The sequence below is a fragment of the Desmodus rotundus genome, chromosome 5, assembly GCF_022682495.2.
Source record: "Desmodus rotundus isolate HL8 chromosome 5, HLdesRot8A.1, whole genome shotgun sequence".
Taxonomy (NCBI): domain Eukaryota; kingdom Metazoa; phylum Chordata; class Mammalia; order Chiroptera; family Phyllostomidae; genus Desmodus; species Desmodus rotundus.
This window is the reverse complement of record NC_071391.1, coordinates 12,795,243-12,821,314: the sequence shown is the minus strand read 5'-3', so window position 1 is coordinate 12,821,314 and position 26,072 is coordinate 12,795,243. Positions and strand designations below refer to the sequence as shown.

Here is a 26,072-nt window from a genome sequence, read left to right as displayed (position 1 = left end):
CAATCAATGTCTTGAATTGATCACTATCAACTTTGACTGGCCTACCCAACCGTGGAGTGTCGTCCAGCAAGAAATCTCCAGCATGAAACTTCACAAACAACTTCTGACACATTCAGTCAGTCACATCACCTTCATACACTGCACAAAACATTTTTTGCATTTCAGTTGAGTTTTTGCCTTTCTTAAAATAATAAAGCATAATATGCCGGAATGTTGCATATTTTCTTCCATCTTCAATATTAAAATGGCTACAGAAAAATTCACCAGTTTTAAGTTTTTTAAAATACATGCTGACATGACAGCTGTCACAATACAATTTAACGAAATTGTTTCAAATGAAGTCAAAGACCCCCTACTAGAGCCATGTAGGGAAAAATACCAAAGGAACTTTTTGGCCAACCCAATATATTTCAGATGTTAGCATTTTGTGAACAAGTAATAAGTCCCTTCTCCTGTTTTCTGTTTATATCCCCCAAATACCTGGAATAAAGTTAGCACATATCCAACCTTCAATTGTTGAACTGGAATTCTCTAGTTTATCTACTATAATTTATTAATTTTACATTAACAGTTCAAATAAAACATCTACACATATTTATCTATAAGAAACATCTCCCCACCTTTTTCAGTTGTGGGTACTTGGGTAAAAGCAACATTATGAGCAGCCCCCCCTTCTAAAAATAGAAGTGGACTGTTTATTCCTTTAATTTTTTCTTCCTCCATTAAAAAATTTTTACCTAATTATTCACTTTTACATTAAACCACATGTTGGTTTAACTCCCACCTGGCTTTTTTCTATGTATATATTAAGATTCATGCACACTCAAATACACATAATTATTATCAAATTAAATATCACACTGTATATACTATTGCATAACCTGCCCTTTTTACTTAACAATTAAAGACATTTTTCTTGTGAACAGCTTGTATTTAAGGATCAGTCAGAACTGGCTTGACTTTACCAACAACACCCTTCCTATTATGTCATAACCAATAAATATGACAACACCTATCTTACAGAGCCAACATAATTATCAGGTCCTCTGAAATTGCTACAAAAAAGCAGTAAAGTTGGATGAGGGTAGGTGAGTTGGCTCTTTGTTTTCCTTCCTTTCCCTGAGCTGCCATCCCATCTCCTGCTCAGTTACATGATCCTTCCCTGTGACTATATATACGTACCTGAACAACAGACCAGCTCACCAGATGGGCAACCTATTTTGGAGGTGCTCAGGTGAGACAGAAAGGGACTGTAGAATCCTTTTTTTAAAAAATCTCTTTTCCTACTTCCTTCCAAAATGCCTATACTCTCAAAAAAAAGTAATTCTCAAATCCCCATAAAGTACCGTATTTTGCCGTGTATAATGCACTTCTGTGTATAATGTGCACCCACATTTTAATGGTAATTCCCATGTATAATTCACATTACCCATGACAAATTGGGAATTAGTACTACCCACGTATAATGCGCATTCTTATTTTCCCCCCAAAAATTTGGGCAAAAAAAGTGCTCATTATACTTGGTGAAATACATTTTCCCTCTCTCCTCCTCCTATAGCTCTCTATTGGGTGTTGGGAGTGAAATGTAGGAATCTCATTCTGTTTTAGCTCCTGTTTCCTTGGCAGCACTGTCAGAACCAGGCAACATATTGCTCAATGTAACAGCAGTAATTTATATATGTTAGTTAAGTTAATGTGCCACTTTCTCCGGGGAGAATTGCTAACTCTATGTATCTTTCTAGATTGAATTCAGTGTTCAGACATATCAATGTTAAATACTTGACTAGTGGTTTCTACCTTCGAAGACACAGGGAACCATGCACAGAAGTCAGAGGCAGCAAAGGCTCCCCGTTGTGTGGAAGAAGCGGAGGCTCTAAAGACACAGAAGGGGCCTACCTACAGGGAATGAGACACCAGACAAAGCACCTAATCCAAACTCGAGGGCTCAGACATTCTACTTTCCCATAATATTCATGTACCACTTGCTCAAATCTGACATGTTCTGAGGCCACCAGTTCCGCTTTCGTCTCACTGCCCTGCCATAAGGCCAAATCTGTCTCATCTAGTGAGTCACTACTGCTCCTCTCCAACTGCATTTTGATTTCAGCCCACTTGTGCAGCTCAACAGGGCTGCACCATATGTTAGTGCCATGTAGGCAGAATGTGACTAATTTTCTTCTGAAACACTGTCAAGTTACTTTTAAAATTACTTTATAATCTTGATATCTCTGAAGAGTCATTTCTATAATACATAACCTTCTGGGAACGACTATAATTATTTCTCTGAGCGCTCAAAGGAGATTATTTACCATTTTCATTCCCACTTTTCAGAACTAAACTGAAGAGAACAAGTTAAGTGACCTAGGCGCTACAACCAGTCAGTGAGACTTATCCTCCTGGGGTCACGGCACTCTATTTGGTAAAATAAGTCCGTTTGTAAAGTGTTTTTTTGGAAGGGAAACTCAAAATATTACTTTGCTTTTATTTTCTGACGTGATGATTAAACTGTAGATACAACTAGTCGGAATTTAAAGGCTAATTATGATGACTAAATGGTGTCACAGCCATATGAATAGTTTTAAGAGTAAAAGATCCAATTAGTCAGGGACCACAAATGTTTTTCTAATTGGTAGAGGTCATAAATGAGTGAAACTAACTTTCTGGGAGTAAGGGGGGGGGCACAACTAACATTTTGAGTAAGAGAGGGAGGGAGGGAGAGGTATCGACTTGCAGCTTCAGCTACCATCACCAATTCCCTTAAAATAAAAATAAAATTTAAAAAAAATTTAAAAGGAAGGGCTGCTCCTGCCTACTCCAGGCAACTTACTTCTTCTCTGACAATAATGGTCGCTAGGTTTAATAATAAAGCTTATCTCAAGAAGGCTTCTTGAGTCTTCCATTTCAGGTCAGGTGTTCATTCTACTAACTGTTTGGGGTGGTACTTTGCCTATGCATTGAGACCTTTCTGATCACTAATAATATTATTCAGTGCATAATATAACTTGCGAAATATTTTTAAAAGATCTTAAGTATCTCATCAGTACTGACAACTACTCATGCCCTTTGATTCCAGCAATTCCAGTTTTAGAAATAAACACGAGTATGCAAAGGGGCTTTCTTTGTAAGACCACTATTCAAAATAGCAAAAGCTGGAAACATATACGTCCATCATTTGGGTGCTGGTTAAATAAATTACAGTATAGCAATACAGAAAAACACTCTGCAGCTATTAAAGAGAGTAAGGCAGTTCCAACCTCTAAGGATTGATAAGAAAGATATACTTATATAATTAGAAAGGAATTACACATGGCTCGTATATAAACAGATCTTTGGAAGGGTAAAGAAAAAACTGCTAACAAGGTTGCAAATGTGGAATACTGGCTGAATTGTTTACAAAATGATGTTAACTATTCTACGGAAATTTTTTAGAAGAAAACTCAAACTATGAGGGACAAAATAAAGAAAATTCCCAATTTATGCTGTTCCAAAACAAGTACTTTGTTTTTGTATTTTTCCCCCCTGCTTTGCCTGAAACTTTTGTGTAGCAACAGCCATTGTCCAGATGAACCAGTGTATACCATATGTGAGCCAGGTAAACTATACTGCAGCATTTGAAATTACCCCAGCAACTCAAATGATGTTCATGCAGCTGAAACAACTAATCTTAAGACTGGCCTATTTACAAAGTCTGGAACCATTTTCAATCACTCAGCTGTATTTCTATGTGTACATTTCCTTCAATCAACCTTTCCTGCCAGGCTGAGTGTACCATTAGCTGAATTCCAGCAAGGAAGACAGGGATGGGGCGAGATAAGATGTCAAAATAAGTTCTATAAATACAGCTTTTGGCCTAGTACCTCAAAAAGGATCAAAACAGCTTCAAGCTTGAACAGAAAAATCCTACAGTCCTGCAGTATCTTCCTTGAAGGCTCAAGAGAACAGAAGCAGCCAGGGATCTGGAATATTATTTCTCACACTATCTTGTCTTCCTCTCCCTAATCTCGGAGGGAGGTTAAGATCAAATTGCAGATATCATTTCCAGGTAGACATCCTCCGACCTCTTCCCTTATCTTACCCCCCAACGCCACCCAACTCATCCTTTCATTGAGCTCACTCCACTTGTTAGGCAGATGTGCCCAATACATACAACATACAACAGCCTTTCCACAACACTAGCATCTAACTTGTCATCTCCAAAACCCTTGACCAAGCAGCCAAGAGAACCCTGCCTGTACCATCTGCCCCAACCTCATCCCAAATACATGGGCACTCAAGCAGGATACTTCCATATGGCCCTGTCTCAGGAGGTTTATCCTGTTCTGTCGACAAGCAGGAAACTTTATTCAATCTCTTTCTGTTCTTAATATCATAATCCTACAAAACCAAAAAAGACTCCTATGCAAATGCTTCCCGAGATGGTTAGGTTATATGCCAGAAAGTACAAAAATTACACCTTTGCTTCAGCCAATCAGGAAGTCTGTTCAAGCTAGCTTGATTCATCCCAAAGGATGTACAACCCCAGGGCAAATTCTAAGTATCTCATTAACACTGTCATTTTTTTTAAAGTTACTTCAATTATTATGCTTTCATCACTCTCAAATTATGCTCCTAAAAGTGCTTCTCACATTTAAATACCCATTTATATGATCTGTTGCCTCCTTCAAACCACTCCTTAAAAAAAAAAAAAAATCCCACTGTTCCACAAAATTAAACTTGTCAGTGCTTTGATTTCATTTTTACAAAAACAAGCTCTTTATAAAATGGGAGCTTTATCAATCAAAAACACATGGACAGAATATCCACTATAAACCAAGAACTAGAGAGGGTACAAAAAAAAAAAGGCCCAAACCCTGTCCTTAATGAGTTTTAAGTCTTGTTCAGAAGACATGACTTATACCAAAACCAAAAAAAACTTAGGACGGCATAAATCCAAGGGAAAGTATATATGGCAAAGAATAACCTGCCATCAGTTTGAGACAGACAGAGAGAGACTAAAACATCTCAGGAGAACTAAATCTTATTTCCCTATCCACATCAAACTTCTCAGCTATTCAGCCACATTGTCTAAGATAGAACATCACTTTTGTTACCCTCCACTGAAACTACTCAGCCTGCCCTAAGTCCCCCTCATTGTTTCTTTTGAACAGACCTTCCTGTTACCCTGTTATACTCACACAGATCAAGGTTAGTGGATTAGGCAAAACTTGCCAACGTGCCTTTCCTATGCTCCCCCTTTGAGGGCATCTCTTGAGGATGTGTAGTGCAGGGAACAAGAGTTAAGGAAGCTAACATTCTGCTTTTAGTATCTTCAGTAAACAGTCTGGCACTAGCATACTAGTAATTTTGGGGATGACCCAAGGACTTGCTAGTTGCCTTGTAGTTCTTTATCATCAATAAATGAATTTGTCGACAGTGACCTACAAAACTAGAGTCATAGAGTCATTTTCATAAGGAAATTCTAACACAAAACTGGATTAGACTGATTCATCATTCAATAACCCAATATTTCAAATGTATTAATAAAATGACACATATTTATTACTGTCAGCGTACAATATACCCTACATTCAGACTCTAGCCACACCACTGCTTTCTAATCCCAGTTTTGCTGCTTACTAACCAGGTAACTTTGGGTAAATTGTTTAATTTCTTTATACCTGTATCCTCGGCTGGAAAATGGTTACAGCAGTAGTATCACCTTCCAGGGTGCATGTAAGAATTAAAGGGTTTACATATAGAAAGCACTGAGAACAGTTCCTGGAACATCAAAGTGCTCAGTAAATGTTTTCTATCATTATTCTTCCAGGTTCTAAGGTTGGCGCCTATGGTGAAACAGGATGAGTCCCAAAATGTTTTCTTCTTTGATAAGATGATTAATAAAATGAGACCAGGGAAATTATAAATTTCTTTAAAAGATCAAGAATAAAAGGAAAAGTGGAGTAGAGATGTGCTAGCCACACTGCCCTTTCCTGAGGTTGAGTTGTAATATCAAAGAGCTGTCACTGAGGCTAATCCCCAGTGACAGACCCTACAAAGAGCATATAGCAATTCACGGTATAAATGAGAAAACACTAGTAGGATGGTACCCATGAGATGGGTATTAGGAGTTGCCAAGAAGGGGACGATAAAGCCTATTTAACGCCACAGTCAACAGAAAGTCATTAGGTATGCAGGACCCCTGAGAGGCTCAGTACCAGGTCCTAGGCCCTAAACAAACACCCACACAATCAAAGCCAACAATGGACAAGTGGCAAAGCAGATTCCTAAGTGATTCAGAGTCAGAATACATTAGCAAATAGTAGCAAGGAACTTTGCAATCATACCACAAGGCACGGAGAATGTGTTTCTCTAGCTTTTAGAGTCCTTTTCTCTCCTCATCGGTCACAGTTACAAGTATGTGCAGAGAACTGTCTCATCCCTACTCAGCTGACATGTTCTATTCCCAAGTCTGCATGCTTATGACTCATGGGGTGATGGGGGAGGGGAGTAAAGTATAAAACAAACAAACTTGAATTTAGACTTAAGTTGACCAAGAGTGAGGAATTCATTTCTCTCTAATCAGAGTATCTCATAACAAATTATGAAAGCATCTTTTAACCCAATACTGTTTTGGAAATGGCCTGAAATCTGTCTACATGTCCTGTCCCCTACCATTCCTTAAATAGGCATGACACCAAGACACACTGCAAGCCCTGTTGCAGTGAGGCCAGACTTCAGAAAGCACTGTGCAGCGTGCAAACACAGCACAGACCGCTGCAAAGCCCAAAGCCAATGGGGCAGTTCCCACAGTCCCTTTCCCAGCGGAGGGCCAGGAGGCTTGGCCCCTAGGACACAAAATCATTTCTTAAGGGCACAGAGGTGTCTCAGACTTTTCTGCTTAAGTCTGTACCAGGAAAGGATTCATTTCCACCCCTAAGAATTGATCTTTGTGACCCCAAAAAATCAAAAGGGGGAAAAAAAGATGACGACTACTTTAATGAGATAAGTTTGCTAAGAGAGAACCCAAAGACCACTTCTGACACTGTTATTTACCAGTTTGGCATCCCCTTCCTAAAACATATTTTGTTAAATAATACAAATCTTGCCTCCACGCCCCACCTCAAAGTTTCTCAAACATTCTCTACAATTTATAATTGACAAAACAAGACAACAAAGGCAAACAGGTCACCTCTTTAACTTGAAAACCTGAGTCCTCCACAGAAACGTACACAGACAGACAGATGGACGCACGTAAGAACACAGACTTCGAGCCCTGGCTGAGCCCTGAGCAGGCCCCTGAGCCAATGTGGGTACACAGGGCAGCCACACGGCCTAGCTAGTGGGCTGCGCTTGCTCTTGCTGTACAAATATAGAAAGCTGAAAAGTGGAACAGCAGCTTCAGCAGAACAGATCCTGCTCGGTGCTCAGAGAGGGAGGAGCAGAGACCTGCACAGCTTTACCCATACATGGTTGCTGAAAAGGGACCATTAGTGAAAGCCCAATTATCTCATGCACACATGCACTCTGTTCACATGCTCCACACAAAAGGCAGAGACACACAGGCTGGTACTTGAAGAAAGGTTTGAGAGACTCTGCTTCAATCAAGGAACTTCCTAATAATTTCAGTCACCTACACCAAGAATCGCTCAGCCCAGGCAAACAGAAAAGACATTGTGAATACTTTACTGGGTCAGACTCTTACCAGATCAGCAGTACCCGTGATGCTTAAATTTATCACTTAAATTCTGGGAATTTAAAACACACAAAAAAGGTTATTTCCCATTGACGTGAATGAGCCTAACCTTCACGGCTCCTTTTGTTACATTCCAATTCTCAGGCTATATTTCAGGGTCTCTTACCTTTTTCTGGTTGGTAGAAGTTAAAATAAATTCTGATATAATAAAAATATATTTCCCAGGATGCTGGCTTATACAATCAGAAGCCAAATATGTATTTATATTCCAAAAACTACTTTGCTTAGAACAATTCATTCAGATTCATCTCAATGTGAAATATATGAAAAGCCTAATTTCCGAGCAGAGCGAACACTCTACAGATTTTTTAAAAATGCACAGCTGATTGGATCAAATGATTCTATGCTTTGGTACTTTTTTTAAAGATTTATTTTATTCTCATTCGAGAGTGGGGAAGGGAGAGAGAGAAAGAAACGCTGATGTGAGAGAGAAACACCAATTGGCTGCCTCCTGCACACAAACCCAGGCATGTGCCCCACGCGGGAATCAAACCAGCAACCTTTCGGTTACAGGATAACACCCCAACCAACTAAGCCACCCTGGTCGGAGCTACTGTTAACAAATCAACCAGTACTTACTGCACACTGTCTATATATTCATTCAGTCCTGCAAGGCTACAGAACAAATGTGAGCCATGCTATCACTGACTCCCAATACTTATTATCTAGTTCTTGGCTAAGATTAACACATGAGATAATAAAGGCTGAATAATATAGGACAAGGCCTAATGTGTGGGATACAAACTATAAATGCTATGCAAACTGAGAGAGAAAGACTGAGGACAGGCAGGCCTATAGCCCCCAGGGGTCCCACCTATCAGCACTCTCGCTAAGGGGACCTGCAGTTATCTTAAACGTGAGGGTAGAGGGTTTGGACTACAGGGTTTCTAATGTGAGGTTCTTCCATTCCTCAAGTTCCTTGAGGATATAATTTAAAAATGTGTAACAACTTAAACCTAAAATGTTTCTCAACAGTATGAAATTAATAGCACACTGCTTATAGAGGCAAAATTATAATAGTTTTTGCTCACTTTTACAGAAAATATATTCTAAAGAAAGATAAAAATAAACTTAGACCATAACTCAGCATCCACTCTAACATCTCTCACATAATACTTTCAGGAAAATATTCTTCCATCTCAGAAATCTCTGCTTAGCCTTGAGAAAATTTTACGCCACCATTAAGGGAAAAACAAACACCTGCCACAGGGAGACAAAATGGCAGAACTACAAATGCTGATGCTGATGTCCTCTGAGGTCCTCGATTACAGAACACCGCGAAGTCATCCAGGCATTAAGGGAGGCTCCAAAGAAAAAAGAGCACTGCGCAGCTCCTTTCCATCACTGAACTGTCTGGTGTACATGTGTGCACAACCCAAGCTTATGGGGCACAAACACAAATGTACTAGGTAGCTCCCCAATAACACACTTTCCCTAAAAGAAAAAAATCCTTCAAATTTTTAAGATTTATCTGGTCCACTATACTCGCTTACTTCAATACATTATATCAGCAAATTAACCATTTGAAATTTTGACATTTTTCTCTTTGCCCCTTGCAGGTGATGTGGTGGTGATGAGCAGCAAAGGGTACTTCATGAGAGCAAATACCTCCATTGCCTAGTGCCAGGCAGAGCCCTGCCCACACCCTGTCAGACACACCCAACACCCAAAGGGAAAAGACAAGCACCAGGATGCCTGCAGCAGTGGCACTTTCATGTCCCAGAAAACACAGGCACCCAACTGTTCAACATTTTATTAAAAACCTCTTAACTGTATGTAGTGGCTTATATAGTTAATTTTTCTGAGCAGCCCTGTTATAACAACGTCGATTCCTGATACGAACCGATACGCTGTTTTGGGGGGTATGAGCACAGCTATGGTCACACAGTACAGCCTCTGGCCAAGTTATTTCTCCTCTCTGGACCCGCTTCATCAAGTGAAAAACTGCACTGGATCAGATCAGGAGTCCACAGACCTATGGAATCTATGGCTATCTCATGGATTCCATAAACTTCCTTATATTATGTAAACAATTTTACATATATATGCAAACTATGTTTATATACTTATTTGTTTATATTTATAGGGAAATTAAGTCCATGGCTTTTTACCAGATTTTTCAAAGGGGGCCCTGATCCAAAACAGGTTTAAGAACCCAAAACTAAACAATACAGCGTGTTCCATCTCTAACATCTTGTCATCTCCCTCATACTGCTGGCCAAAAAGGGCATCTTCGTGACTAAACCCAGCCAAGAATAAACAAGTATCCTGATCAAGAAATTAATCAAAATAATGTATTCCAAATCAAAGTGAACCTGAATTTTTTAGACAGACATTACAATGCTTTTTTTTTTTTTAACTTTTCAAGCAAATTTTACCACTACAAGCTCATCTCGGGGCTTGCATGAGAGAAGAATTCCTTAGGTGTGCTTAGGGACACCCCACTAGATAGACAATCCCTCTCCAGGTGCACTCTTTTTAAAAGGTTCCAGTTTCCTACTTCTAACCCTATCCTGTAGCAGGAAGAGTAACAAGAGACAGGTGCAGAGGGAACAAACTAGAGCATGGGAGATTGGAATGAAGGAGACTGATAATAGACAAAGAAGCCACCCATCCTACTATTAGCAAGAAACGATATATGAGAATGGTCACGGCCTAATATTTCAATTTGTAAAAAGTATATTAGATAACAGAAAAAAAACTACCTTTCTTCTAAGGCAATAAAAGAAAAAAATGTGTCTGTTACTGAACCATTTAAGCCTAAAATTTTTAGGTTCTCATGGCAACCTAAGTCATCACACTGCACATACTGTATATAAAGCACATATTTAGAGGCTTAACTAGTAAACTCAAAATGTGACATATGTGCAATGTGGGCGACAACATTATTCTGGGAACTTTAACTTTAAAATCTTCCAACTTTTATTCTGCAGCCCCAAAGATGATATAACAGAGTCAACTATGCAAAAGGTGCAAGCTCAAGGAAGAAGAGATACAAAGAACATAAATAGAAGCAAAGGGATGAAACAGAAGAAAACTCAGGCCATCAGAAAAAGTTTCTGAACATGGCTCTCCCCGACTGTGAATCAACTGTAAATGGAAGCTTAAAAATCAAGATCGATAATGAGGACATATATCAAGATAGCATTTGGGATGCGGTTCAATGTGGGCACAATCAAAAGAAGACAGGGTCACAGGTCAGACCATCTGGCAACTGTGGCACTGACTGCAAGGCAGTCTGGAGAGACTGATGTTTTCTTTGTCTTTTTTCTAGGAGCTCATGGAATATAGCTGTTCAGAATTAAGAAGAAACATCAGAGCCAAAAGGATAGCTATGGGCCATGGGAACTGGGGAAAGGGGGACCAGACTTTCAGGGAAGAAAATTTAAAAAGAGATGGAAGTCTACTCACATCATGTCTCATTATGGAACCAAGTAAAAATGTAACATACAGTTTTCTCATCTACTAAATAATCCATGGGAGGGGTACTTCCACCTGTCTGCCTGTAAGAACTCCATTGTGACCCTCACATTTCTTCTTAAAAACGTAAGGATGCTATGAATGCTACCCAGCTTGTCATCACATTTCCATGTCACCTCTCTTAGGGTTAAATCAGTCCTGCTTTTCAGTAAGAACACAGGTCAATAGTTTAGGTGGGGTACACAAACAGTATCTCATCGGGGTGGTTAACAGGTTTGCCTATTTTTCTAAAGCTCTCAAAGGTAAGAACTTCTAGAATGAGACACTGAATTTACATTCTCATTAATAGTTAAAAAGTATACTGCCACATGAAAGGGAGTGGTTACAGAAGTAAAGTATTTCATTACAGTTATGAGACTGGGCCTCAAGAAGCAAGAAAATACAGGAATGAACTGCAGTATCTGGAGTGTGAACTGGGTAGCCCAGTCCTGTCCCACCACTTAATAGCTGGATGTCCCAAACTACTAACCATCTTCACTGAGGTTCTTAGCCTCAAGTTTCCTTGTCTACAAAATGGTAAGGATGCAATCCTATCTCTCTCCCTCTCTCTCCCTCCTTGCTAGTCTGTCTCTGTCCTTCCCTCCCTACCGCCATCAATGTGAAGTCTTAACAGGTAAATTTCTTTCATTATACTATAATCTGACATATTTTCTATCAAAGGAAACTTTGTACATTAAACTTTAAGCAAAAATTCACTGGTCAAATTAAGAACCAGAATAGCAACTAAATAATAAATATGTTTTAGAGTAAATGAGACAAAAGGGCACTGAGGATAAAGCTAGGATTTGAGATTTCTTTCAGAGCCAGGCCACACCTGCTAATGACTAAAATATCTGATTGCTTTAATTACCTTGGCTACACAACAACAAAGTGCTGGTGGTCATGAAATTCCAGAATATTAAAAACTCAGCCACATCTTCATTCTCTACTATGTTGAAGTCAAAACAGCAAGACTGCCAACAGTGTTTTCACTCTAGTTTTCTGGTAAGATAAAAAGGAAAATTAATATTGGAGCCAAATTCTCCATTTCTAGGTAAATTCTTTGAAAAAATAAATACCTGTAGTTTTAAGAAACTGAAAACATTTCTGTACAACTTTTTAGAAAGTATGTGTTTTTGCTTTGCTTAAAGAGTATAAAAAACTCAAGTTAATTTTCACGGCTGTTTACTTAATACCACCTTTCAAGCAGTTCTAAAAGAGAAGTAAAATAAAAGCTGAAGCACTTACTGGCAAGTGACTGGCTACCAAGCAATATGACATCTAAAAAATGGACCTATATCCTTTTTTTAGTGTATGTGATTAGTAATTACCAAAATAATTGTTTTGAACCCCAAACTCACTTTTGTGTAAATGAACCTACTCTAAACAATGGCAAAAGCATTCAAACATACCACAAAAAAAAAAAAACAACCCCAAAACAATCTGCTTATCTGTCTTTTGATTTTGCTTTTAAAATATCTTGAGTATTCTTCTGATGTTTTTTAGCTCGTAATCATCTCATCATATAAAGGTCACTATAAGGTACTTGAAGCTGAACACATAGCATTTATCATCTCTTCCCTCCCACCTGTTAAAAAACTAGGCTGCTCCAAATACGGCACTGTTGCTTCAAAGTGCTAGGTTAAGTTTGACATAATTTTTTTAATGAATTCTCTATCTTGTCATGACTGACACGCATGACGTAAATGGAGACAGACAGGCTGATGAAAAACACTCGGGTCTGGCCCTGGCTGGGTAGTCCAGTTGGTTGGAGCATTGTCCCGGTAGGCCAAGGCTGTGGGTTCAATCCCCATTCAGGGCATATGCAAGGGTCAACCAATGAGTGCAGATGGGTATAACAGCAGGTTGATCCCTCTCCCTCCCTCTCCCTCCCTCTCCTCTCATATCCACACACTCACATCCACATACATCCCCACACACATAAATTTGGGGGAAAAAAAAAAACAAAAAACATTCGGGTCTGATTTTCAACTGCTGTTTTAAAAGGGGAGAAAAACAAAGCTTTACAATGGGAGATCCATGTAAAACTACGTTCTGTCTGAACTTAGGCTGTGGGTTTTTAGGTAACCCCTAACATGATGAAAGAGGGAAAAGGCAGAGGCCACCTGTCCAGAATGGAATAGAAGAGAATCCTTCCCTGGGTAGAAAGTTTGCCTGGGTGACCTCTAAGGTCCTTTCCTAACCTCAGAAATTGAGAATTTGTTTATGAAAGGTAGAGGCATGGGTAAATGCAATAATAATGCAATGCATGAGTGAGGACAACAGAACAGTATGCTGGAAAATTAGAAGGCCCAGGCTGAAATCCTGCTTCTGCTTCTATGTGAACCTAAGTAAGGCATTTCACTTCCCTCATTTGCAAAATGAAAAGATTAGAGAAGAAAAATCTCTGAAGGTTCTAACATTCTGAGACTATGGCTTCCTCCTATGCCTGCCTCGGCCACCACTTGCCAACTGCTGCACCTTACCATAATTAGGCAGCTTTTTAAAGCATCTAATTAATGGAACACAGAAATTAAAACCTTGAACTTTCTATTTCAGGCTTGTTGCAAACATACAGCAGCAGCATTTTATCAAGAAATAGTTAATGCCACACAGTTCTTGAGATTCTGGCTTTTCTTTGAACCCCAGTGACAGTTACACAGTGACAAGTTGTAAGCAAGGAGGCTGTTACCATGGGGACCCACTAGGATTCCTGGGGGTGGATCCAGCAGGCTTTTTTTTCTTTTCCCCTAAAGCAATTTTTGATATTCTGGACCTTGCAATTCAGAATGCCTGATGTGACTTCTTCAGCAAGCTGCCTTCAAGAAATATCACCATGCAACATACAGTTCTGAAGAGATAAAAAATGTTTTAGTGGCTTTCTCTTACACAAAAGTTAAATATATGCAAGTCAATCTTTATCCCCTCCCTATTTATAAAAATAATAAAATAAATACAAACTGAATTAAGTTTTAGTGACCTATGTATGATGTCATTTCTTTCCAAATCACCATACTGCATAAATTACATTATTTAGTATTTTCCCTATCAAGACTTCAAAGTTCTCCAAAGTGAGTTTCTACTCAAGAAATTTCAGCTTCCCTACATATATTGGTAATATAACAGACACAAGATATAATTATAATAAATCAAACTGTTGTAAATTAATCCAACCAATTAAATGAGAACAGAAAAGTTTAATTCCAAGTCTGCTCCAAAGTCACTGTGTGTGGACAAAGGGATGCAATTCAAGGATATGAACTGCTACTCCCAGCTAAATGTGTGCTGCCACTTAGCTCCTCCAAGACACATTCTGTTAGAAGATACCTTAAGAAAACAGATCATTTACAAGTCTGATCTGTGCATCTGGTTTGTTCAGAGGAAAACTGGAACAGTCAAAATTCAAAAGAAAACATTTTTCTAAGTTGTATGCTTCTTGGAACAGACTGAAGTCTTTCTCTAGGTCTTACTTAGCCCAGAGCAAAGTTACATCAGACAGATGAACATTAACAAATAAAGAAAGCACTTGATTTTACAGTAATAATCGAGAACTTCAGCTATCCTAGGCCTGATCCACAATAACTCGTAATCTAGAAAGTACCTGAAACAAAGCTCAGTAAGTGTCCCTGTGCTCCTTAATTGAGTCTTTCCTTAATCTCAAACTAATAATTACTTAAAAGTCTAAGTATAAATGCCACTAAGGTAAAATGTATTGAGAACCAAATTCATAACAGTATTATAAAACAGAAATCACAAATTCACAAGCCTAACGAAAATAATAATCTAAGGAGACAGGGTATACCTTCAGCTAAAGGAAATATAGGCATCAAGATATTCCACAGAAATATTGTATACAGTTTTGATACATTTACTCACCTAAGCTTTCCTGCAGCACAGCCAAAAGGGTTATTTTTAATAGTTTCCCAACCCCACTGCCACAATCTATAACTCAAATTAGTTCAGTAAAGAAGTTTGGGAGCTTTTTAAAGTGCACTTGTAAACAAACACACCCAGAGGCTATTAGACAGAAACAGCGTATGATAAAAACAACAAATAAACACGGTGCCTTCCGTGATTGTTTTCCATAAACTTGAAAGGGGAAGAGCAAAGGACAAGCCCAGAGGACAGTTTTGCTACATTAGTTTGGTATTAGGGAGTCTAAAGACAAAAAGGAGACTGACTCAGGCAACTGGACATGAGAGGAGGTAAACTCCTAGGTGCTTTATTCATCTTTACTACTGGTTTACAATTTCCTTGATTTTATTTTTAAATGCACTTCTTGGCCAGAAAAGCAAAAGAGCACAGACTGCCAGCAGTATCAGATTCTCCTTTTCTTAATCTCTGGAACTACAGAAAACAGAGCCAGAATCAGGGCTGTCTAGGAGCCTTTTGATTTTGTCCAAGCAATACACAATATGAGGTTTCAAGATCGCAGACACTTTTATAGTACAAATCTTAGCCCACTTCATGTCTTTCTTTCTCTCTTTTCAGGGGAGAGCACAAATGCAGTCCCCCACTACCACAAATCATGAAGTTGAGCTTCCCACATTTGGGGAAATCGCAGGGGTCAGCACACCCAGAGTGCAATGGACCAGCCTTGCTTGCCCTGGGAAAACCACCTTCATGATCATGGTATTGCCCCTGCCCGGTTAGTGTAACTGAAAAAGTTTTTCAATGGAAAGTTGCTTATTTCTTTCTTCCACAGAAAACTCCTTGGAGCTTTAAAGTACTTTGATTATCGTCAACAGGCAATAATTTGAGAAAGTATTGAACTGTCTCAAGACATAAAAATAAAATACCATTAGACTAGACATTGACTATTCAACAAATATTTACTGAGTATTGACTATGCAGGTCCCAGGACGAGTAGGCACTATGGACTGCAAAACTTCTATGCACAGCACTCAGTTCAAAACTATACACACGCTACATAAAGGTATGACATTGTTTAGGTACACATTTACAACAACTTGGCTCCTGGTGTCAAATAACATCTTCCAGCTTTTCTACCTTGCAAATCTATTCCTTCTTGGTTGTATACAATTCCATATTTCAAAGCTGACTCTTGTCTCTTTTAAATTCCTGCTCACTAATATTACTGGGAAACTTTACATTTTTCTGGAATAAAGTCTTTCGACTTAACAGACACATAATGGAAGCAGGAAGAAAAAAATCAAATTAGAAGCACTAAACTGCCTTTCTCAGAGCTTCCCTCACTCCCTCCCTCATTAACATTTCTCAAAGAGAAAAACTCCACTGTGATGCTCCTATTACACATCATTCATGAAGTTACTAACTAAGCAGAGACCAGACAGACTCCATCCACTGGGCACTCAGCCACTCACCATCACCCTTTGTTTAAAGTCTCAACTGCCTTTCAACCCACAGCACTGTGTTCCACTCAAGTCCATAACCGTTTTTAAAAGAGGCAACAATCAGGACACTAAAAATGTGTTACTTAGCTAGAAAAGAAAGGACCTAATCCATATGCCTCACAAAAAATTATTTTAAAATGATGGCTCACTTTAAGTTTCCTATTTTGAAAACAGTAGTGTTATTTCATTATCTTATATGCCTAAAAGAAGCAGTTATAAACAAATAATCATTGAAACTTCTAACCCCTCCCCCCCAAAACCTTCTATCTTGATCTGGCAAAGCACCCGAGAGAAGCACTCTACACACCAAAAGCAACATCACAGATGCATCATGTCTGCACTACAGACTAAGGAGCCAAGACCCCAAGTGTGAGGGTTTTTTGGAGGGTTGGGGGAAGGCCAATATTCCAAAGACCAATGATTCTAGGACTGACTATTCAAAACTTCAAGTGAATTTAAGAAATATTAGGCAGAGCTCTGTACTGAGTATCTTATTCAAAACTCTTCTGGTTGTAATTAAGAGACACATCCTTAAAACTAACTTAAGCAAAAAATGGAATTAATTGAAAGGATACTAGAGTACCTCAAAAAGCCCAAAAGCAAAAAGTACAACAGGGCCACACCTGAAAACCCTTTATGCACCCAGGCTTCTACTCTGCACGTGGACAGCTGCCTCTCGCCAGAGCTGTAACACATTTCCATCTACACATCTTTCTGGATGAATCTACCTAATAATTCTCCCTCCCTGCAGAAGACTGGCTGGCACTGCTTCCAAGTGTATGAACCTGAATGTGGCTGAGCCCCAGCATCTGAGTTTGTAAATTTGTATGTTTCAAGCTCTCTGAATTCGGATGATCTGTTTGTTCCCTAAAGACCTGAATCTAATGCCAATCTTAAATTCCTAGCAGAAACTGAATTGCCCAGCGTGGGTTAGGTGCAATAAGCTGTTACAAGAAGGGCTAGACCGCCCTGAGCGACATGGCTCTGTAGGTTGGGTGTCATCATGAAAAGCGCAAGGCCGGTCCCAAGTTCGATTCTGGGTCAGGGCACATGCCTGGGTTGTGTGCCAGGTCCCCCGGTGGGGGTGTGCAAGAGGCAACTGATTGATGTTTCCATCACACATGAATGTTCCTCTCGCTCTCTTTCTCCTTCTCTTCCCCTCTCTCTAAAAATAAATAAAATGTGTTTTGTTTTGTTTTTTTTACAAAAGAGAAAAGAAGGGCTACATCACAGAGTATAATTAGGGTAGGGACTGTATGCCTGACTCCTCAAGAGATGAAATTCACTAAGCAAAAAAAAGCAGTCTCCGTCTTCAAAAAGCTTAGAATCTTGCTGAAAAGAAAAACAAATATCACTGATAAATTGGAAACAACACCCTATGACACAGTAGCAGAATGACTAGATAAGAACACCTCCACGAGAAAAGGTTAGCTGTGCACTAAGTGACCCACAGAAACTGAACCATGGGCAGGGAAGGACTGAAGAATGTAAAATCAACACCTGCTCCGCCTGCTCTAGCCACCTAAGGAATCTGAACCCAAGGAATCGTCTTTTCCACATAAACAGCCTCCAGTGAAGAAATACCCTTGCTGAAAACCTGCTGTAAGGCTTAAGATGATTGTATGGTCACAAAGGCAGTATTGCTTCACTGTGCAGTAATTGATGAATGTCAGTTCTACATTTTCAAGTTGCTTGTCGTTGCCACCTTGACGTCCTTTCACTCCCTGGACGCCCTAAGACTCTTGCTCAGATAGCATTCAAGAGTCAGGCAGGCCGCCTAAAGGATAACACGCGTGCTTCTCACGGGCAGTATCCCACCCAAACTAGTTGGCGGCATCATGCAGACCGAATTCAGGCAGGAGAGAGAAACAATAGGTGAGTTATGATAGTACTGTGGCAGGAGGGCATCAGAGCAGAAAAGAGGAATGTTTCCCACACACAAAAGCTACAAGCACAAAAAGAAACTGGGAAATGCCTACAGTACATTATCTGTACAAAACAGAAACTAGCAAAAACTTCACAGATGCCCAAATAATATTGGGTTAAAAACGTCTACTCACAGTAGACTATTACCTCGCATTATCACCGAAATATCACACACATTACCGGTCTCTACAAGAGCTTGCTTCAATCTCACAGGAAACAAAACGGCAAAAAAACAATGATAAAGTAGTGAGTTTCTAATTTAGGGATTCTTATGCTGAAGAGTAGCAATGTTATATAAATGAAACTACTGACTACTGACCTTCCAAAGTAAAAGTGGCACATGAAAATCAATTAAGTGGGCACTCTCCCTCACAGGAGCACGCCCTCTGTAACTTTATAAATAAACTTTCTCTTATAATTTGAGTTCTTGGCTTTGAAATCTTGTCTTTGCTAAACTCAAGAACTGAGGTCCAATTTCACTGCCAACACTGCCAGCAACAAAATCACAGTACAAAGAAGTTGTTAATTTATATGTAAACCATACACATTACAATCCCTACCTTTTGGGCAGAAAATTAAATTATGATAAAAAAATGAGTTACTAAAATGGGCCAGAAACCAATCTCTTCCTAAAGAACCTCAGCCTTTTCCTCTCTCCTGATGAAAGCAAATACATGGCTACTAACGTCTCTTTGGATAAAAATAAAAGCTGTCCAATAAGTTAAAAATAATAGCAAGTGAGATCCATCAGATCTCACTGCAGCCTAACTAGAACTCACCATCCCTCTTTATATGTTGTTCTGAAAATGAGTCCATTTCTTGTAAAGTGGGGTAAAGGTTGGCTGACTGAATGTCTTGTTAGAAGTTCACAAAACTCTTAAAGAGTTAAAATGCTTTAAATTATTTAAGAGGCTGAATTATCTTATATACAGTCTCCTCCCCTTTCTCATCCCTTGAGAAAAGTCTAATTTCAATGTAACTTTTCATATTTATGCAATTAATGTTCTCTGTAAAAAAATTTTAAAACAATGGTAAGTATGAAGAACAACAACAATCATCCACGTCCCAATTCCCAGAGAAAACTTTGGTATTTATCCTTTTAGCCTGTGAGATAAGAGTTTTTAGGAGAATTAAAGACTTCCTTAGTGAAAAGAATGTAAGTCAATATGGAGTTTATGATGGATATAAAGCATTCTTGGAAAGTTTTCAGGTCTGGAACTCAAAGAAGTTTAAAATAAATATATGCTCATGGCCTCCACAGCGTAGCAGAGGTTTAAAAAATAACAGTAGAATAATTCTGTAAGGAAACCCCTACTTTAAGGAGAGTCTAACAGCCAATTTTGTGACAAGGATTAAGTTACAATTACAAAGATATCATCAAGAAAACTGTCTTCAGCAAATTACAAAACTCAGATAAGGATTCTTGATACAATATAGTTTACAATGCAGATAACCAAAACTGATTAACTCTTCTGCCCACATTACAACTCCAAATATTAGAGCCCTCCGTCCCTCCATGCCTAAAACTAGCTACCTAGTGTATTTTTGGACTATAAGATGCACCCCCCCCAAATCTGGGAGGAAAATGGGGATGCATCTTATACTCTGAATGTGGCTTACCTGGATTGCAGAGGGGGGCGGGCGGGGAGCAGCGGCAGTGGAGAGGGGTGTTTTTTTTTTCCTCCTCTAAAACCTAGGTGCGTGCTATAGTCCGAAAAATACAGTACTTAGGAAGAGACCCAGATGTCCCCATTACAAACCTAATAATACACTCTGTATTTTCAGTTTTCTACCAACACTATCACATGAAGTAGAGAGCAAAAATGAATCTAGGAAACCACACTACCCAGGATTCCACAGGGAACAATGAGCTAAAAGGTTCTATGGGGAAGGATGCCTTGTGTAATAAAATATTTCATGTGCAAGAACTGGACATTAGGGAACAGTCTCATCCCTTATGTCACAAAAGACAAAGGAAAAATGCAAAACAAAATAAACCCCAAAGTGGAAACAAAAGGAACACCGACTTAGTAGCTACTTTTTATTGCGGCACTACTAGGCATTTCAATGCGCGGTTTTATTTGGCTGAACTGCATTATTGACCTGTACGATAAGCAGTATACCCACTTCTGCAGATGAAAAACGGAAACAGCACTATCAATACTGTACCAGACACTGCTCAGTGCCTCGCGGAAGTTATCTCAACTAACTCTCACGTTACCATTCCAGCCTGGCGTGTCTCTTAAAGATGGGAAGGCAGGCCGGGAAATGTTCAGGTCTCACACAGTGACGGCAGCAACCGTTAAGCCCACTGGCTGGAGCCGTCACACCTGTCCCTCCCAGGCCGTGTTCATAACCCCATTCGAGCCACACCATTCTTTCAAACCACAAGTTTTCATTTTAAGGACTCGAAATCAAAGAATCAACTCTTAATAATGGGAAAGACTTGTTTTCCAGGTTGTTTTAAAAAATTCCTTGTTTCTATTTTACTTGCGTTTTGACCATTTTTCCATGCCACAGTACCTCTAGGAAGGAGTGTGTAGGTCAACACTGGATTATATTAATATCAATCAACTTTGGAATTTGTTAGAAGTTCCACTGGGAAAGACAACATAGAAAGTTAATTGATTCAAATTATATTTCTGAAATACTTTAACTTCCATGAAACATTCAATTTCTAACTATTATCAAAAATAATTGAGACTCAAGGACCAGCCCTTGCTTGACCAGGTAGCTCAGCAGGTTAGTGTCATCCCCATATGCCAAGGTCACAGGTTCAATCCCCAGTCAGGGCCTGGGTTGCTGGCCAGGTGCCCAGCTGAGGGCGAGCAAGAGGCAGCCAACTGATGTTTCTCTAGCACATCCACATTTCTCTCCCTCTCTCTAAAAATAAACAAATAAAATCTTAAAAACAACAACAACAACAAACTTTTGTGCTAAATGAAATAAGCCAGACACAAAAGGACAAAAATATTCCAAGATTCCAGTTACATGAAATACCTAAAAGAGGCAAATTCACAGACAGAAAGTAAACTTGAGAGGTTACCAGGAGCTGGGAGGAAAGGAGAATGGGGCTTTATCACTCAATGGTTGTAAAGTTTAATTTTCTTTTTTTGATTCTAGAAGAGAGGGGGAGAGAGGGAGAGAAACACCAGTGTGAGAGAGAAACATCTGATTGGTTGCCACTTGCATGCACCCCAACCAGGGACCAAACATGCAACTCAGGCATGTGCTCTGGGACTCGAACCCAGGACCTTTCAATTTGCAGGACAATGCCCAACCAACTAGTTTTTTGGGAAAAGATAGTGGTGGTGACAGCACAATACTGTGAATGTACTCTTAAAACATTTAAATGACCTAACCCTAAAACCTAAAATTATAAAACTTCTAGAAGAAACTGTAGGAAAAAAGCTTCATGGTTTTGGAGTTGGAGGTGCTTTTTTTAGATATAAGACCAAAAGCACAGGCAACAAAATCAAAAACAGACAAATAAGACTACGTTGAACTTAAAAAATATTAAGTTTTTAAATGACAGTGAAAAGGCATCCTACAAAACGGGAGAAAGTATGTGCAAATCATACATTAATGCAGGATTAATAATTCCAAATATATAAAAAACTGCAACTCAACAACAACAAAAAAATCAAACAGTATGATTTAAAAATGAGCAAAGGACTTGAACAGACATTTCTGCAAAGACACTGGCCAACAAGCCTGTGAGAAGACGTTCAACATCATTACAGAGAAATGCACTATCAACACCACAACGAGCCCTGACTCTGGCTCAGTTGGCTGCGTGTCATCCCGCAAAGCAAAGGTTGTCGGTATGATTCACGGTCAGAGCACATACCTAGGTTGCGGGTTCCGTTCCCGGTCGGAGGATAATGTTCCTCTCCCTCTCTTTCACCCTCCCTTCTCCTCTAAAAATAAATAAATAAAATAAATATTTTAAAAACACACAAACATACAATGAGATAAGATGTCTATCACCTCACACCTATTAGGATAGCAACTCTTTAAAAAAACAGAAAATAACCGTTGGCAAGGATATGGAAATACTGGCGCCCTTGTGCTGTTGGCAGGATGTAAACTTTCAGATTTGCAAGATAAAAATTCTGTAGACGTTTCCCAACAATCTGTAGAATGTACTTAAAGCCACAGAACTATACACATAAAAAGTTAAGATGGTAAAGTTTGTATTATGTAGTTTTTACCACATAAAAAGGCATATATAAAACCTGGTTAAAATAGCAAGTTTTTGGTATGCATTTCAATTTAAAAATAATATATCAAAAACCACTGAATTATGGAATTAAACTTCAATAAAGCTGTTTTTTAAAAGAGGGAGAGGGAACAGCAATTTGTGGGGGCACCCAAAGCCTCGAGCAGAGAGGAGCCTAATGTTTCTGTATCCTCCAAACCCCCCTGGCCTCCAGGTGACAGCTCTTCTCTGTCCCCGTCCACGCCCACGCCCACCGCACACTACCAACCCTCCAGCCCCCCACTTCCTTATTCGGTCCAGCCTCACGGTCAAATTAAGTTGAAGAAGCTGCAGGGGCAGTTACAGGAAGGGGCACAGAATTCAGAACTCACACTCCACATTCCTTTAGCAGAAGCCCAAAACTTTATTAAAAAAAAAAAATCACACGGTAGACATATAAAAAACGCCCTTCCTCTCCTCTTCCAGCTCATTACGGTTAAAAGAGCAACTCCCCTGCCCCTGTGCTGGACTGTCCATGGCCCCACCTCACAGGTGCTGGAGCTGTTAAATACAGAGCAACATCTACTAAAGGTGGCTGTTAACCTACACTCATCACCTATCACTAAATCTTAAAGCCTCTTTAGATAAAATAAACATTTCTATAGCATATAAAAGGGTGATAAGATAAAGAACCTTTAACTTCTGTAATAATAAAAATAAGTAGGAGTTTTACACATTAAACAAGCCGTCTGACTCCAAGTTTCACTGCCTGCCTCCGGAGGCACGGGCACTCGCACGGGCCACAGCTGGCAGCGGAGCAGCACCACGTGCGAGGGAGACACCGTGTCCTCCATTTTGCAGATGAGCACGACCTGAGCGAGGCACAGAGCAGGGACTTGGGCGGTACAGCTAGTGCCTGACGGGGCAAGGCTTACAATCCAGGCCTTCGCACTTGGAGCTCAGGGCCCTTTCCCTCCCCTTCCATCACACCTGCACCAGCAATGCTCAAGAGGCTGTTTGAAGAGCACTTGCTGTGTAACCTTGGGCAAAGTCACTTAACCTCTGGGAACCTCAGTCTCCTCACCTGAAGAGCGATGGCGCTGGAAAAGGTATTCCATCTCTAAGAGCCCCGCCTGCTCAGGGATTCGAAGTGCGGACACTAAGAGATGGTACGCAGAAGGGAAAAGCCGCAAGGGCGAGAATGAGCGGTGGGAGAGAAGTCCGAGGCCTGTGCCCTGGGCCCAAAGTCACTCTTAATGGAAACAGGTGGCCACAGTCAAGAGGAAAGAACCGCCGGGGGAACCATACACTTCCCGGCCAAAGCAGCAGCTGAAATCTTCCAGACGCCACCTTGGCTCAGTCACCATCAGAAACCACACGCTATGAAGTTAGAAGACGATAAAAACCGGCCCGGAGGAGGTGGGGTGAGTGTAGCACCGGCTTTGCATTCTATGCTAACTTTGCGATTTTCCACGTGGGTTGATCCCCGTTAAAACAGAGAGCGCCCTGGGCGATTCTAAGTGGAGACACCGTCCTCACCAAGGATTTCAGGAGAGACTGAAGCTGGCAGAGCGCTCTAGGAAATTCCGCACTTGCACGGAGCAGGCGAAAGAATGCGATAAAAGCCTCCCCATTCCACAGAAAGCACCGCAGGCAAGGAAAAGCCTTTAATGTGAAAGGTGAAGTTCCCGTCAAGGACTCGCTGGCTACCTGCAACCTCTTCCCCTGCAGACATCACAGCACGCCACGCTGGCTGAAACTGTTACACAGCCTTTAAACTCGCAGGTAATAAAAGTACAGCCTTAACTCTGCTGGCGAGGGAGAGATTCCATTTTTTTGCCGAAAACGGGCTCCGACCAAAATCTCACCACCCTCTCAACTAAAACCCCCGGGAAGCTCCTCAAAGCTGGCGCCGTCGTCTCAGAGAATTACACCAACATCCGGACCCGAGAGCCACAACCAAGACGCCGGCGGCTCCGCAGGCAAAGCCCGGTCGGTGCCCAGCAGAAAGCCTGGGTGCGAGCCTCCAGCCCTGCTTCTAGGCCACGACTGGGTGAACACCTGATGTGGGGGGAGGGCGAGCCAAGGCCCTAGCGGATCTGGGGCGAGGAAGCGAGGCTCTCGCGCTCCAGAGGAGGAGCGCTGCCCCCCAGAGGCAGGGGTCCCGGGGCACCCCCGGGGGAGAGCACCTAGCAGCACATGTGGGGCGACAGGAGCAGGGGAGCGGTGTCCCGGGCAGGCATCCTGGGTCTGGCACGGAGGCCGGAAAAAAGAGGACGGAGCTACTACCCCCAGGCAGAGAACGAGGGCTTCTGAGTCCGGAGGGTGAAGGCAAAGGGCGCGAGGAGACGGAGAGAGGCCACGAGGAGGGCGGGTCTCTCTGGGCTCGGGGGCACGCGCCGGGCAAGCGCGGCGGGATCCGGGGAGCAGAGAACCCCGACACGCGGGGAGGAGATCCCAGACCTGCCCCCGGGGCGCGGGGAAAGAAGAGCGGCCGCGCCCGGAGGGCCTTGTGCCCGCGGCCGCCCGGACCGGACCCGCCCCGCGGCGCCTCCCTCCAGCCTCTTTTCCCTCCCTCGCTCCCTCCCACCAGCGGCCCGTTATCACGCGGCCGCCGCACTCACCAGCGGCTGCACCTGAGCCCGCCGCTGCCTCGACTGCTGCCTGCGCCTCCTCAGCCGCCGCCGCCGCCTCGCTGCTGAGGCCGAGTCCCGGGGGAGCCTCCGCGTCCCGCCGCCGCTGCCGCCAGAGCAGAACACCCCAAAATGGCGGCACTTCCGGCACCTACCACCGGCGGGGAGGGCCGAGGAGGAGGGGGAGGGCGGCGAGGGGGAACGTACCACCGCGGTGCCGCCCGCGGCGCAGATCCGAGCGGAACGCGGCGCGGTGCAGGGGCGGGCCTGGCGCCCGGCGCCGCAGCGCCCCCTCGGGCTGGGGACTGGAGAAGCAACCGCGCCAACACCCCGGGGCCGCCGGGCACCTCAGCCTCGGAAGCTGCAGGGGCGCATCTCTTTGTCTCCGAGCTCTCCTGGAGGGAAGAATGGGAAGACCCCTGCCTGAGAACCTGAAGTTCTAGGATCTGTGCACCGCTCTGGATGACCTGGTGGGCAAGGACCCCTGCTTGGCACTGAATATGCGCGTAATAAAATATTCGATGAATGAGTGAGTGAGTTGAATGGAATGGCGTGCTTGGCCAGCCTTGGACACACCCTCCCTTCTGCTCTTCCAGACGAGCAGCAGGATCCGGGCCTTCATCCTTCTTCGCTTAGCTGTGGAATGTGAATGTATTGCAAGCTTTCACAATGAGGGGAATGCTTTCTAGCGGGATGATCGGTTTGTGAACGCAAAATCCTGTAGCGCCAGGAAGCTCATAAGGGTT

The 26,072-nt window shown here is 41.6% G+C and overlaps 1 protein-coding gene and 1 non-coding gene across 25 annotated transcripts in view; both read right to left on the bottom strand.

Moving 5' to 3' along the window:
• The window catches only part of CELF1 (CUGBP Elav-like family member 1), a 68,229-nt gene extending 42,758 nt beyond the window's left edge, over positions 1 to 25,471 (bottom strand). For 13 of the 24 annotated variants that reach the window (XM_053925183.2, XM_053925181.2, XM_053925189.2 and 10 more), the window contains exons 1-2: positions 25,318 to 25,455; positions 22,343 to 22,412 (exon numbers count right to left, since the gene is read on the bottom strand). The gene's annotated coding sequence lies outside the window, so the exon portion shown is untranslated. Of the gene's footprint in view, positions 1 to 12,062; positions 12,194 to 22,342; positions 22,413 to 23,777; positions 25,245 to 25,317 lie in introns of those variants that run through there. The other 11 variants (XM_053925182.2, XM_053925202.2, XM_053925185.2 and 8 more) reach the window with 6 other exon arrangements.
• Positions 15,680 to 15,847, bottom strand: LOC112303487 (U1 spliceosomal RNA). The gene has a single exon (XR_002974643.2). It is a non-coding gene; the product is annotated as a U1 spliceosomal RNA (small nuclear RNA).
• Positions 25,472 to 26,072: the final 601 nt, after the last annotated feature.